Genomic DNA, 15702 nt, shown 5'->3' with positions numbered 1-15702 from the left:
TTTTTTTATTTTCGCGTCTTATTCTTAATCTTAACAAAATAAAAATGTTTGAACTTTCATATTTGCAACGGAAATATTTTCGAAACATCTAAGTTGTCTCTCTAATCCTAACATAATGAAGTTTTAGATTATAATTAGTCCCATATCGTTAAAATAACAAGAAGTAAAATGTGAAAGCTGCTATTAAAGCAAGCGGACATGAACCTTTGCTCCATACTTACCTGGACGAGGTTTATGGGCCATCAAGAAGGCCTATGACTTAGCCCAATGACCTACATTGCACTTTGGAGGGGCATTGGTCTACCATCTCCCCAAGTTGGGAGAGTGGACGTCATAATTTTTGGTAGTGGGGTACGCATGACCCTACCTAAATCTCAAAATAAATTTGTAATTTTAATATTATTATTATTATTAATTTATCTTTTGCATGATCTAATCTTATTTAATCATGTTTTATATAAATTTGAAACCATATACACTCCTTATTAATTTATGCTTTATTTAATCATGATCTAATCTTATTTAATTTTAATCATGTTTTATCAAGTGGTTTTCATTTAATATTTTATTTGATTGAGAATCATAGTGAAGTTTAACATGTATAGATAAAAGAGAGATCCAATAAGATCTTAGCAGATAGAGAAGCTTGAGTGAGGTAGGTGATAATAGGATGCTCTGCTTGAAATTAAAAAAAGGTTCTTTTTCGAGTTAAATCAACTAAAAGAGTTTTCAGTCAGCTGTCAAAGGATGAGTCAATCGGCTAGTCAACTAGATTCTCAGTTCAAATTGAAATTGACAATAATTATTCATTTTGACTTAAGGTCTCTAACTTTAAGCTCTAAACTTGTTACAATAGTTTTTCTCACACTTATTATTTCATAGGCTTTTGTGAAAAATTTCTTGCCTAGTTGCCTTTAAACAGTTTCATAAAGGAGAAGGTTTAGTGGTTTTCCGAGGATGACTTACCTTGAAAGTCCATAGAAACATTAGCGTGTTGAATGATGATAATATTTTTGTGTTTATTGTTTTATGTTTTCGTAGCTTATTTTTAATATTAACAAGCAGAAATGTTTTATATTTGCATTAAAAAGATTTTCCAAACCTCAAGTTTAGCCCTTCTTAATTATTAAATTAAATTGTTTTGTTTATTTTTATCTTAATTTTATTAATAATAATTATTTTTTATATATTAGATGATTCATTTTATTTAATAATTTTACATACATTTTTATATTTTAAACAAATTAATATAATCTAAGAAATCCAAAAATACAACTATATTTCTTGAAAGAAGTTAATTTAAAACTATATAATTAATTAATTAGGTTAATAAAAACATATACAATCACTCATGGGTGATGGGTTAATGCAATTATACAACGAGTTTACGAATACCATCAATATCTCAAATTAGTCAATAAGGACCAACCCTATATTTGCTTATACTTTTACATCTCTTTAAAAGTCATGGTAAGATCTAGGTTTATTCAATAGATTGTTTAAGAATCATTGATCCAATTAGTTGGGTTAATGAAATCCTAAACTTGCTTGTCGGTGATAAAGTTTTAGATTTTAGTTAGTCCCACATTGCTAATATAGCAAGAAGGAAAGTGTGAAAGTTGCTAATGAACTTTGCTCCATACTTGGACGGGTCTATGGGTGACATGCTAGAATTGGATAGGTCTATGGTTGATCAAGAAGGCCTATGATTTAGCAAAATGATCTTCATTGTACTTTGGAGTGGCATTGGCCTACCATCTCCGTGATTGGGAGATTGGACGTTATAATTTATGATAGTGTGGTAGTATGTATACACGCGACCTCTATCCAATTAGTTAATTAGGTTAATAGTGTTGTTGAAATAATACTTCTAAGTGTTTGAGTTCAATGGGTGGTTTTGATTTAATGTTGTATTTGTTGATGGGGTTTGTCAAGTTAAGTAGGCAGATGAAGGTTGAGAAGTTAAACACAAAAGAGAGGTCCACACATACCTTAACGGAATCCATTCCTATTGATTGAATTATCAATGAGTTAACTAGATACTATAGTTAGCAGATAAGGATCCCATGATCAACATTTTAGGTGATTGACAATTAAAATAACTTGACTAACATTAATGTAAGATTTTTGTTGGAATTTATTCATGACTATTTAGAGGCCTATAAAAAAAGTAAGGAAAGTTTGAAAAATAAGAATTCTCCTAAAACAAAATAATTATTTTGCATTTTGCATTTTGAGTTTGAGGTTTTTAACTTCAAGCTCCATATTTGTTATGAAAGATTTTTAAAAGGATTTTTTTATCTCTAAAAAGTTCTATAATGAAAAAGTTATAATGACTTTTCGAGGATTGATTGAGAAATAAAAAATATTAGGATTTTGATCCATGCATGATAAAATATTTTATATTTATTATTTATGTTTTTTATTTTCATTACCTATTCTTAATCTTAACAAAATAGAAATGTTTTAACTTTCATATTTGCATTGGAAATATTTTCAAAACAGCTCTCTAATCCTAATAAAAAGTAAGGGAAGCTCAAAAAAAAAAAGAACTCCCCTAAAAAATGTGTTTATGTTCCTCATTTCACCACAAAATTTATATTTATTTTATTATTTTATTATTTTTTAATTTTGAGCTTAGGTGTTTAGCTTCAAGCTCCATGCATATTTGTTACGAAAGCTTTTTAAAAGATTTCTCTCTCTCTCTAAAAATTTCTATAATGAAAAAGGTATAATGACTTTTCTAAGAAGGGTTCACCTTGTTGAAAAATAAAAACATTAGGATTTTGATGCATGATAAAATATTTTGTGTTTTTTATTTTCGCTTCTTATTCTTAATCTTAACAAAGTAAAAATGTTTGAACTTTCATATTTGCAACAGAAATATTTTCAAAACATCTAAGTTTCCTTTCTAATCCTAACATAATGAAGTTTTAGATTATAATTAGTCCCATATCGTTAAAATAACAAGAAGTAAAATGTGAAAGTTGTTATTAAAGCATGTGGACATGAACCTTTACTCCATACTTACCTGAACGAGGTTTATGGGCGATCAAGAAGGCATATGACCTAGCCCAATGACCTCCATTGCACTTTGGAGGGGCATTGGTCTACCATCTCCCCAAGTTGGGAGAGTGGACGTCATAATTTGTGGTAGTGGGGTACGCGTTCACGCGGCCCTGCCTAAATCAAAAAATAAATTTGTAATTCTAATATTATTATTATTATTAATTTATATTTTGCATGATCTAATCTTATTTAATCATGTTTTATGTAAATTTGAAACCATATACACTCCTGGGTGATGTTTTGGTGCAATTATATTCAACTAGTTGAGTTGATCAAGTGGTTTTCATTTAATATTTTATTTGATTGAGGTTTCTCTGTTGAGGTGCAAAATTTTGACTAGTTAAAGAAGTCCAAATAAATCAAGATAAAGAAAAGTTTACAAATAGAGAAGTTTAAGTAGGTCAAAAGTTAATTAAGTAATTGATAGTGAGGTTTAACATGTATAGATAAAAGAGAGATCCACAAAGATCTTAACAGATAGAGAAGCTTGAGTGAGGTAGGTGATAATAGGATGCTCTGCTTGAAATTAAAAAAAGGTTCTTTTTCGAGTTAAATCAACTAAAAGAGTTTTCAGTCAGCTATCAAAAGATGAGTCAATCGGCTAGTCAACTAAATTCTCAATTCAAATTTAAATTGAGAATACTTATTCATTTTGACTTAAGGTCTCTAACTTTAAGCTATAAACTTGTTACAAAAGTTTTTCTCACACTTATGATTTCATAGGCTTTTGTAAAAGATTTCTTGCCTAGTTGCCTTTAAAAAGTTTCATAAAGGAGAAGGTTTAGTGGTTTTCCGAGGTTGACTTACCTTGTAAGTCCATAGAAACATTAGCGTTTTTACCATGAAAATATTTTTGTGTTTATTGTTTTATGTTTTCACCGCTTATTTTTAATATTAACAAGCACAAATGTTTTATATTTGCATTATAAAGATTTTCCAAATCTCAAGTTTAGCCCTTCTTAATTATTAAATTAAATTGTTTTGTTTATTTTAATCTTAATTTTATCAATAATAATTATTTTTTAGATATTAGATGATTGGTTTTATTTAATCATTTTACATACATTCTTACTTTTCAAAAAATTAATATAATATAAGAAATCCAAAAATACGACTATATTTCTTGAAAGAAGTTAATTTAAAACTATATAATTAGTTAATTAGGTTATAAAACATATACACTCACTCATGGGTGATGGGTTGGTGCAATCATACAACGAGTTCATGAATACCATCAATATCTCAAATTAGTCAATAAGGACCAACCCTATATATGCTTATACTTTTACATCTCTTTAAAAGTCAGGGTAAGATCTAGGTTTATTCAATAGATTATTTAAGAATCATTGATCCAATTAGTTGGGTTAATGAAATCCTAAACTTGCTTGTTGGTGATAAAGTTTTAGATTTTAGTTAGTCCCACATTGCTAATATAGTAAGAAGGAAAGTGAGAAAGTTGCTAATGAACTTTGCTCCATACTGGGATGGGTCTATGGGTGACTTGCTACAATTGGACAGGTCTATGGGTGATCAGAAGGCCTATGATTTAGCGTAATGATCTTCACTGTACTTTGGAGGGGCATTGGTATACCATCTCCGTGATTGGGAGATTGGACGTTTTAATTTATGATAGTGTGGTAGTATGTATATGCGCGACCTCTATCCAATTAGTTTGTCACGCCCTAGAGGAGTCCCTGTCCGAGAAAATTTCTGCAGCATCTCCCCTGTACAGTGGACAATCTGAAACTTTTCTACATCCTCACATACCTCAGCCATAGGCGGCTGGAATAATAAAAACAATAAAAATACAACCACACATTCCACGCAGTTTATATAACAAGTAAACAGAAAGATAATACCCTGACTCGAAGTCAACCCTACTCCACTACACTCGTAAAACTCAAATCCGATGAACTCTCCTCTTCTGCCGTCCAGGCAGGCATGTAGTAGAATAAATCCAAATCCAAATCCATCGACATAATAAAATCCATACAATGTCCATAAGTAAAATAATCCAAAACATAACAAGTTCAAAACAGTCTAGAACAGAAAAGAAACCAAAAAAAAACCAATCATATCCTCGAGGTCTGCAGGGACCAGCCACTGGAACTCTCTCCTGACAGCATCAACCTGAAAATATCAACAATAGAGGCGGGGTGAGACCAACACTCAGCAAGTACAATTGATATGCAAAATAAAGAAATAACACCTAGCACTAATCATGCGTACAGTCTCCTGATAAAAATAAAGATAAATGCAAACCGAAGTAAACAGGAGAGAATCTGTACTAACCAGGACCCGGTATAAGGACAAACAGTCCGAAAGGTATATGCATGTCAAACATAGGTATCCAAACAATATGCAGCATATAAATGCAGCAAACACAATCACAAACAATAAATGCATCATGCATATGATGCCAATGTCATGGTCACCCCTGACGCCAGTCAGCCAACTCATAACAAAAGTGGGACCGAGTGGGTAGAGCTGTGACAACCGTGCACTCTGCATCACTACTCCAGATGAGTGACCGAGAGGACGGGATGCTGTCGGAGTACACACGTACTCCTACCCCAAATCATAAATGGGGGAGCGCAATGCTCTCATCTCCCGGTACGCTATGACGGGGAGGGATCTCTAACGTGATACACGCTGCGTCACACTACCCATGAGCGGACCAACGGAGCACCGGAAGAGTCAAACTGACGTGCTACCACACTGTGTCAAGCTACCCCTGAGCGTCACAACGGAGCACCGAACAGTGATGAAACTGGCAATGTGCTCAACAATAATGGAGCAATCTATAGCACAGCATGCGATCATGCAAATGGTGCATGTCACTAAGCATGGTAATATACTAAACCAACCTCTGGACATATAACAATGGGCACCATAGTGAATAAATCATATCAAGATATACTGATCAATAAGGTATCAAACATAGGTCCTGAACATGTGAAACATGGTTATATCACTACCCATGAGCATGAAAAATCAAGTACAAGATCAATACGAGATGCAAACAAACAACCAATCAAACAGGTAACATGTATTGGGCAGTGATTAACCGAAACAAATAAGAAACACAATTAATGCAACATGTTAATTTCATTACTAAGCATATCAAAGACAATAAGTCAAAAGTACCCGCCTCCGATAAAAGAAAGGTCCAATCCAGAAATCAAGACACTCGTCGAGATACCGTCCTGAATCAAAGTCCTGTGTCGAACATATAGATATATTTTATTTAGCTACAATTCAAATGAATTTAAATAGCTTAATAAAATCCACGAACTAAATCAGGGAAAACCCTAATTAACATAACCAATTGCCTACCTAAAATTAAATCTAACCATTGACTAAGGTTAATGGTCTTAACCCTAATCGTTCCATTAGATTCATTTAAAAACCAACTCAATCTACAACAAGGATCCGCTATCAATGTATCATCCTATAACCAAATTAGGTACGTATCAATTCATACATAAAACACATTTTCACCTCAAATCACAGCTGGAGGAGATTCGACGTTGCAGCACAATAGACGAAGTTGCTGCCAATAATCCTATCCGGAGCGAGGTGGAACCGTTGCCTAGCAAGTCAGCCCTTTCAAATCAGCACCTAGACAAATCAGACGTCTAATTCACAGTGTGTACATGCTCAACCATGCAAGACCAAATCAAGGCTCACCTTGGGGGTCTGATCACCTTACTCACTGTCTGCACTTCACAGCAACCCGAGGTTGTGATCCAGCGCTGGAAGGCAGTGTAGCACAAAGGGAAACAGGGGCACAGAGAAGAAGAAGTTGGCGTCGGCACCACTTCAAGAAGTAGGCAGTGGTTAGGTCTAAGGAATTGCAAAGCTGTGGCCACCGGAGAGAGATGGTGGTCGTGGGTTTCCGGCTAGGGCACGCGGCTGGACGAGGGCAGAGGGTGTCGGAGGACAGGAAATCAGCGTCAGGGCTCGCTACACTGTGGTGGTCGATGCTGGGGCACCAGAGGTATGGCGTTGCTCCGTGCGTCGCCGGCGACAGTGGTGTCGGGTCGGAGTGGCGGCGACGCTGCTGGGGATCGGCTCCGGCGCTCGAAAGAGGAAGAAGAAAGGTCTCGGTGGCTGGCGGCTAGGGCACAGGGAAAAGGTGGCACCGTGAGGAGGAAATGAAGGAGATGAAGAAGAAGTGGGTGAGCGGCGAGGAAGAAACCGCCGGGCTGGCGGTTAGGGCAAGGATCCGGAGGAAGGCTTGGCGTCGGCGCGAGTTCGGCAGGGAGGAGTGAACGGCGACAACCAAAAACAAAGAAAAAAAGAAAATAAATAAAGAAAAAGGAATTTAGAAATTCAACTTTTCCTCTTTTAAATAGGGTAGCCAAAACAGGTTTTTCCGGGCCCCATTTTGTCCCCGTTAACTCGTCCATACGAGCTCCGAAAAATTCTCGGAAAATTTCCAAAAATTCCGAAAAATTCCCTTATTAATATTCGCCTATTTTCCGATATTTTACATTCTCCCCCACTAATAAAAATTTGGTCCCCAAATTTTGTTATCTACCATCAGCAAGTACTAACAATAGATATAGAAAGTATAAATACTGAACGGTAAACTGAATCACATACCTCACGTAAAAAGATGGGGATATCCAGCTCGGATCGTATCCTCAAGCTCCCAAGTAGCCTCCTCGTCCGAATGATGCTGCCATCCGACTTTAACCAGCCGGATAGTCTTGTTCCGCAACTGACACTCTTTCCGGTCGAGAATCCATACTGGAACCTCCTCATATGTAATGTCGGGATGAACTGGAACTGGAATATCTACCAGCACATGCGTCGGGTCGGGCACGTATCTCCTCAGCATCGATACGTGAAATACAACATGTATGCCTGACAGGGACGGTGGTAGTGCCAACTGGTAAGCTACCGCTCCGATCCTCTCCAAGATCTCGAAAGGGCCAATATACCGCGGAGCTAGCTTACCTCTGAGGCCAAATCTCTTCACCCCTTTTGTGGGTGAAACTCGCAGAAATATATGGTCGCCAACAGAGAACTCTAGTGGTCTGCGTCTCCGATCAGCATAACTCTTCTGGCGATCTTGCGCCTCTGACATCCTCCGCCTGATAGTACGGACCAACTCTGCATCCTGCTGAACTCTATGAGGTCCCAACAACTGGGCCTCTCCAACCTCATCCCAGAGGACGGGTGTCCGACAAGGTCTACCATACAACGCCTCAAACGGTGCCATCTGGATAGCCGAATGAAAGCTGTTGTTGTAGGCAAACTCTACTAACGGCAGATGATCCTCCCAACTGCCTCCGAAATCCATAACACATGATCTCAGCAGATCCTCTAAAGTCTGAATGGTCCGCTCTGACTGTCCATCTGTCTGTGGATGGAAGGCTGTACTGAAACGGAACTGTGTGCCCAAGGCCTGCTGCAGACTCTGCCAGAAACGAGACGTGAACCGTGGATCTCTATCCGAAATGATACTCAATGAAACACCATGTAGTCTGATGATCTCCCGACAATACAGATCTGCCAATCGATCCAGGGGATCAGTCCTCCGGATCGCTAAGAAGTGTGCGGATTTGGTTAATCGATCAACGATAACCCAAATCGCGTCATGGCCTCGTCGTGTCCTCGGCAAACCCACCACAAAGTCCATAGTGATATGATCCCACTTCCACTCAGGAATAGGAATCCGCTGAAGTAATCTTGCAGGTCTCTGGTGCTCAGCCTTCACCTACTGACAGATAAGACATCTAGCTACAAAATTCGTGATGTCTTTCTTCATACCGTTCCACCAATAGGAACGTCTCAAATCTCGATACATACGGGTCCCGCCTGGATGGATCGCAAATCGAGAACGGTGAGCCTCCTGAAGTAGCTCCTGTAAGACCGGATGAGACTGAGGTACGCATAATCTGCCTCGAAAGTATATAACACCCTCCTCGTCTCGTGTAAACTCGGTCTGCTGCCCGGAAGCTATCTGACTGCCCATGAACTGACAATGCTGATCACCAGCCTGAGCCTCTCGGATCTTCGTCCTGATCGACGACTGAGCAACCATGGTAACCAGAATACCCTGCTCTGTAGATCCCTGCTCCTCAAGGTCTAACTCAGAAAAACTCTGAATCAAGTCCGTGACTGAAGTCCGGTGGCAAGCCAAAGTCCCTCTGGACTTCCTGCTGAGTGTATCGGCAACCACATTAGCTTTCCCCGGGTGGTAGCTAATGGTACAATCGTAATGCTTTAGGAACTCCATCCATCTCCTCTGTCGGAGATTAAGCTCCTTCTGAGTGAAAATATATTTGAGACTCTTATGATCAGTGAGAATCTCAAATGTAATACCGTATAAATGATGCCGCCAAAGCTTCAGAGCAAAGATGATGGCAGCTAACTCTAAGTCATGAACTGGGTAGTTCTTCTCATGCTCCTTCAGCTGACGGGAAGCATAAGAGACTACTCTGCCGTGCTGCATCAGAACAGCGCCCAAACCCTGTAGAGAAGCGTCGGTATAGAGTACAAATCCATCCTCTCCAGAAGGTAAGACCAAAACTGGAGCCGACACTAATCTCCGCTTCAGCTCCTGAAAGCTGATCTCGTAATCCTCGGACCATGTGAACTTCACGCCTTTCCTGGTAAGACGTGTCAACGGCATAGCAATACGCGAAAAACCCTCGAAAAAACGTCGGTAATATCCTGCTAGTCCCAGAAAAGTGCGGATCTCCTGCACTGACTTCGGCTGCTCCCAACTGGTGACAGCCTCGATCTTATGAGGATCAACTGAAATACCTCTGCTAGAAACCACGTGTCCCAGATAACCGACTGAGGATAACCAGAATGCACACTTGCTGAACTTCGCGTACAGCTGATGTCGTCTAAGAATCTCCAAGACTATACGAAGATGCTGTGCATGCTCCTCCTCGGAATGCAAGTAGACCAATATGTCATCAATGAAAACGATTACAAACTGATCCAGATACTCAATAAAAATGCGGTTCATCAAATCCATAAACACCGCTGGAGCATTGGTAAGCCCAAATGGCATTACCAAAAAACTCATAATGACCGTATCTCGTACGAAAAGGTGTCTTCTGGATATCTGAGTCTCTGACCCTCAACTGATGATATCCGGATCGCAGATCAATCTTAGAATACACCGATGTACCTCTGAGCTGATCAAACAAATCCTCGATCCTTGGTAAAGGATATTTATTTCTGACGGTCACTGCATTCAGCTGTCTGTAGTCAATACATAACCTCATGGTGCCATCCTTTTTCTTGACAAATAATACCGGAGAACCCCATGGGGGAACACTAGGGCGAATGAATCCCCTGTCTAAAAGCTCCTGGAGTTGAACCTTCAACTCGTTCAACTCTTTTGGTGCCATACGATACGGAGCTTTCGATGTCGGCGCGGTTCTCGGAATCAGCTCAATAGCGAACTCCACTGGCCTTCTAGGTGGCAAACCAGGTAGCTCCTCTGGAAACACATCCGGATACTCTCGGACTACTGGAATGTCGGAGAGCTGCGAACTACTGCTGTCGTCTGTACTAATCAAAGATAATAGGAAACCCTGACAGCCATGTGACAACAGCTTCTGAGCCTGAATCGCCGAAATGATCGATATGCCGTCATCTCTGATGCCAGTGAAATTCCACGAGGGTTGGTTCGGAGGCCGGAAGGTGACCACCCTCGTCTGGAAATCAGCGGTAGCATGATATACTGACAGCCAATCCATGCCAAGAATGATATCAAACTCGATCATCTCCAATACTAGAAGATCTACCGTAAGTGTCATGTTGCCAAAGTCTAACGGGCAACCTCTGATCTCCTGTGTGACGTCTAAAGTATCACTGGACGGTAGGAAGATAGTCAATCGCTGCAATCTAACAGTAGGTAATCTACCTATCTCCCGCATAAAGGTACGGGATATAAAAGAGTGCGAACTACCAGTATCAATCAAAATATCAGCGGAAAATGCATAAATGGAAATCGGCCCGCTGAGCATCCTCTCTGGTAATCGCATAAACACGACCAGTCTCTGGCGGAGGAGGAGGAGGTAACGCTGCCAGCGGCTGCTGCGGCTGGGCAGAAGCCTGCCACTGAGGCGGTGCTGGATAATGAGCCAGAGAAGACTGAGAGGATGGTGACTGATACTGTGCAGCTGGCTGGGACTGAGTCTGGTGCTGCCCCTGAGTCGGATAATAAGGTCCTGGAACAAAACTCTGGGGTGCTACAGAAGCACTGGAGTACTCCTGTCCAAGCATGCCAAATGCTGCTGCTGAGGGAGCTGCTCCCTGCTGACGCTGTGAGGGTGAGAATCTCCACCCTCCTCGTCGAGACACTGACTGACTAGACTGTCCCCTCTGCTCTGACCCTCCGGAAGCCGTGTGCTGAGCCTTCAGCTGACAATCTCGGCTCTGGTGCCCAGGCAGTTTGCAATAAAAGCAAACTGACTGTTCCAAAGTGCAGGCTGAAGTGATGTGGTCTCTAGAACCACATCGGAAACACTGTATATCGCTGGTGGACTATTTCCGATCCTGCCGAGGAGACCGGAAACGTCCTGAGGAAGACTGTCCTGACTTCTGAGGCCTACGCGATACCCGACTACTCTGATGCTGTCCTGTCGCCTGTGTCTGCTGGATCTGCCCTGATGTCTGACCCGTATGCTTCCTTTTCCTGTCCGGATATGCTGTCTGCTGAGCTAACTCTATCATCAAAGCTCGATCCAGTGCATCAGAGTAAGATGTGATCCCTAAACCGGCAAGTCGTACATGCAGATAACCATCCAGTCCCTGAATAAACTGCATCATGCGAGTTCTGTCATCCGCAACTAACTCTGGACAAAACTTAGCCAACCGGTGGAATTCAGTATTATACTCGGTCACTGTGCGGTTGTTCTGCCTCAGACTCATAAAATCCTGTCGGCGAGCCATCTGATAAGACAGTGGAAAGAAGCGGCTCTCAAAAGCCTCTTTAAACCTGGTCCACGTGACGTTGCGCTCACCAATAATAGAACGCTGAGTAATCCACCAGGCATTAGCTTCATCCCGTAAATGGTAGGCAGTCAGCTCTACTTTCTCCCACTCGGAGCAAGCCATATAGAAGAAAGTCTGCTCCATAGTCTTTATCCATGACAGAGTCATACTCGGATCGAGATCTCCGCGGAAAAGAGTGAAACGAGTCTTCATCGACTCAGCCAATGCTGGAATCCTAGCTCATGCAGTGACAATATCAGTAAGCTGTGTCGGGACGGCTGCAGGAACTGGCGGAAACACTGGAGCTGATACTACAGGTGGTACCGCGGAATAAACCGGAGGAGGAACTCCCGGTGGTGCTGTATATACTGAAGCATAAGCCGTCGGTGGTACTGCCGGGTGAACATAAGTGGCCGCAGCTGGAGGTACGGTAGGTAATGGTATCGGATATGGTGCAGCTGCTGCTATTGTAGGCACTAGGGGCATAGGTGCCACTGGTGTCGGGTACACTGTAGATCCAAGTGGCAATGGTACTGAATACGCTGTAGGCTGCGCTGGAGCAGATGTCGGGTACGCCAATGGTACCTCTGATGGTACCGAAACTACTGTAGGGATAGGTACGCTCGGCACAACCGAGGTAGGTACCTCTATAGGAGCCGTCGGGGTCTGAAAGCCCAACGTGCCCGAAGCATGCTGAGTCAGTCCCTGACTAACAGGCTTGTAATACCCACTAAGCTTGTAAGATAAATATATGAATGTGGGATTTTACCTTAGAAAAATAATAGGAAGTGAGTTGAAGCAAAAAAAAGAAATAAAATGAAATAAAAAGAAATGAAGGTCAAGGATTGAACCTTGAACCTCTTATATTATATTTCATAGAATTAATGGATAATAACCAGTTGGGATAGGAATAATATATTGATAGCAAAGGAGGGAAACTCATGATAAAGGTAAGAGTAAAAGCTAGCCAAAAGGAAACAAGTAAAGAGCAAGAGAAAGGCAATTTGCCTTCCTCCCTTCCTCTCCCTCTTCCTCTTTGATTTTGCCGAAAATAAAAGAGGTTAATTAAGGGGATTCATTCCCCCTTATTTCACCATGAATGATGAGGATAAATAAACAAATAAAAATAAAAATAAAATAGAAAAAAAGGGCTAAGGGAGAAGGAAAGCAAAAACTAAGTTTGCTACCTCTTCCCCCTTAACATAAAAGGGAGCAAGAAAAGAGAAAACTATTTTTCTCTCATTTTCTCTCATTCATCCTCTCCCTCACCGAGAACACCACAGTCCCCTCTCCTCCATCTTCAACCCCAAAGCCAAATTTTTCCCTAAGAAAGTCTAAGATACAAGGAGGACTTAGCAAAGGAATTAAGGGAAAGGAACTAGAAGAAGAGGCTACTTCTTCTTCTTCATACCTTAGATCCACAAGCGAAAAAGGATGTAAGCTTCCCCTCACCTGTGGTACAAGGCTTTTATGTGCTTTTTGGATTTTATGAAGATTTTAAAACCTAGAAACAAGTTTGAGAAAATTCTGCCAAGAAGAGCTTTCAAAATCTAATGGTGTTTAAACTAGTCTTCACTACATGATAGATTTTTCTATGCTATGAAAGGGGGTTCTTCTTCATGCTTTTATACCTATATGATGCTTGATCAGAGGAGTACTGAACCCTAGAATTTTGTCCAAAAATATTCTTAAGAGGCTAGGGAAATTTATTGTTTTACCCAATTAGTACAAGGTTCTCCCTATGAAATATTAAGGATCATGTATTAGTTTTTCTTCCTTAGAAGATATTTGAAACTAAAAGAAAACCCACTCATATGATTCGGTCAAGAAAGGGTTTAGGGTTAGGAAGACCTTTAAATTTAAATAACCATGCTCATGTGATAGAATACAAAGATCTTAAAGGATTTGTATGCTTGAATATTGCTAGAATTTCATGAACTCCTTCTTAGGTTTTTTTTTCGGCCATGATGAGATGGATAGCTTAGAAAAGCTTAAACAAAATTTTAATATGCTCAAGACCTCTGTGATATTTAGATATGGAAGTTGTTTAATGCCCTCATGCTTAATTAGGGTGTAGAAAAATTAGTTGCATGACATATAATATGTATGACCACAAGGGGTCCTAGCTTATTCATGAACCAATTTGTATATATGTTTCTTAGTAACTTTTGCCATGAAACTTACATAGGTTTTTCATGCTTTAGGCCACTTAAAAACCTAGCTAAGGAATGGTAGGTTTCGGCCATGAGAAAAAAATAAAAGAAAAAGAGAAAAAGAAACCTAGAAAGCCTAGGACACAATTCATATGTATACTCATTATGCTTGTCCTTATACATGCTATGAAACTTGTATAAATTCTCATGCTTTTAGGCTATTTGAAGCAAGTTTATATTCTGTGAGTTTCGGCCAAGTAGGGTTTAAAAGACCTAGAGGCCTTAGAAATGAAACCAAATGTGTTAAAAGTACTTCTTATGAAAATAGGATAATGTGTTGATTGTTTCACATGCTTGTATAATTTTTCCATGACCTAAATGAACCCTTGAATGTTTCAGTCATGAAGGAATAGATGCCCTAGAAACCCTAGGACTTAAATTAAATATGCTCATGTCACTCTACATGAAATATGATAAGTAGAAAGCCAAGGTGCAATTGCTATATGTTGTTTTATGACCTAAAATGATGCTAGGGTATGTTTCGGCCATAACTATTGTATGATGCCTTGTATGAATTTATACATAATGTTAGTCCAAGTTCACATGCTTGTATGCTTGTTTGTAGCCCTAATGAGAACTTGTTAAATTTCGGCCATGACATATGTTAAGGGCTTAAAGAACTTAGGAACTAATTCAAATGTGTCAAATGTGTTTACCTTGTTCCTTGGTAAAAATGTTATAAATATGATTTAAAGTTGTCCATGCTTGTATATCATATGGAACCTTGTTTCACACCTTAAGGTTTCGGCCATATGAAATTAGGGACTTGATGAACTTAGAAACTAAGTTAATCATGTTTATAATGCTTCCTATGAAAATGTTATGATGATAATTTAGGTGCCACATGCTTGGATGTTGTGTTTAACCTAAATTGAGCTCTAAAGGGTTTCGACCACAAGGGTTTAGGAAGCTTAAAACCAAGATAAATATGATACCATGTTTCCTATGATAGGATAATCACAAGATACACCCTTATGCTTAAAATGTATGCTTGTGATTTATGACTTATGATATGATATGCATGATTTTATGATATGATATGCTTTGTGCTTAAAATATGCATGCTTATGTTATGATATGTGGTTGAATTATGCATGCTTTGATACCATGGTTAGTGCTTAAAATATGCATGCTTTCATGATATGTTATGTGGTTAAATCATGCATGCTTGATGATATGCTTTATGCTTAAGATATGCATGTTTTTATGATCTATGCCTAAGTGATGCATATTGTTATGACATGATGTATTCCTAAGTGATGCATGCCTTTATGATGAGATGTATGCCTAAGTGATGCATACCTTTATGACATGATGTATGCCTAAGTGATGCATACCTTTATGATATGATGTATGCCTAAGTGATGCATACTTTTATGACATGATGTGTGCCTAAGTGATGCATACTTTTACGATATGATGTGTGCCTAAGTGATGCATGCTTTTATGA

The 15702-nt window shown here is 39.5% G+C and overlaps 4 non-coding genes across 4 annotated transcripts; all 4 read left to right on the top strand.

Annotated features, from left to right (window-relative positions):
- Window positions 1-213: 213 nt before the first annotated feature.
- LOC122018130 lies at window positions 214-367 on the top strand. Its single transcript, XR_006121599.1, has one exon. It is a non-coding gene; the product is annotated as a U1 spliceosomal RNA (small nuclear RNA).
- A 1302-nt stretch (window positions 368-1669) lies between these two features.
- Window positions 1670-1825, top strand: LOC122018147. The gene has a single exon (XR_006121612.1). It is a non-coding gene; the product is annotated as a U1 spliceosomal RNA (small nuclear RNA).
- A 1198-nt stretch (window positions 1826-3023) lies between these two features.
- LOC122018127 lies at window positions 3024-3183 on the top strand. Its single transcript, XR_006121596.1, has one exon. It is a non-coding gene; the product is annotated as a U1 spliceosomal RNA (small nuclear RNA).
- A 1392-nt stretch (window positions 3184-4575) lies between these two features.
- LOC122018152 lies at window positions 4576-4730 on the top strand. Its single transcript, XR_006121616.1, has one exon. It is a non-coding gene; the product is annotated as a U1 spliceosomal RNA (small nuclear RNA).
- Window positions 4731-15702: the final 10972 nt, after the last annotated feature.

This window comes from Zingiber officinale, chromosome 8B (assembly GCF_018446385.1).
Source record: "Zingiber officinale cultivar Zhangliang chromosome 8B, Zo_v1.1, whole genome shotgun sequence".
Classification (NCBI taxonomy): Eukaryota; Viridiplantae; Streptophyta; class Magnoliopsida; order Zingiberales; family Zingiberaceae; genus Zingiber; species Zingiber officinale.
Note: the sequence above shows the minus strand (reverse complement) of the source record. Positions and strands in the feature narration are given on the sequence as shown.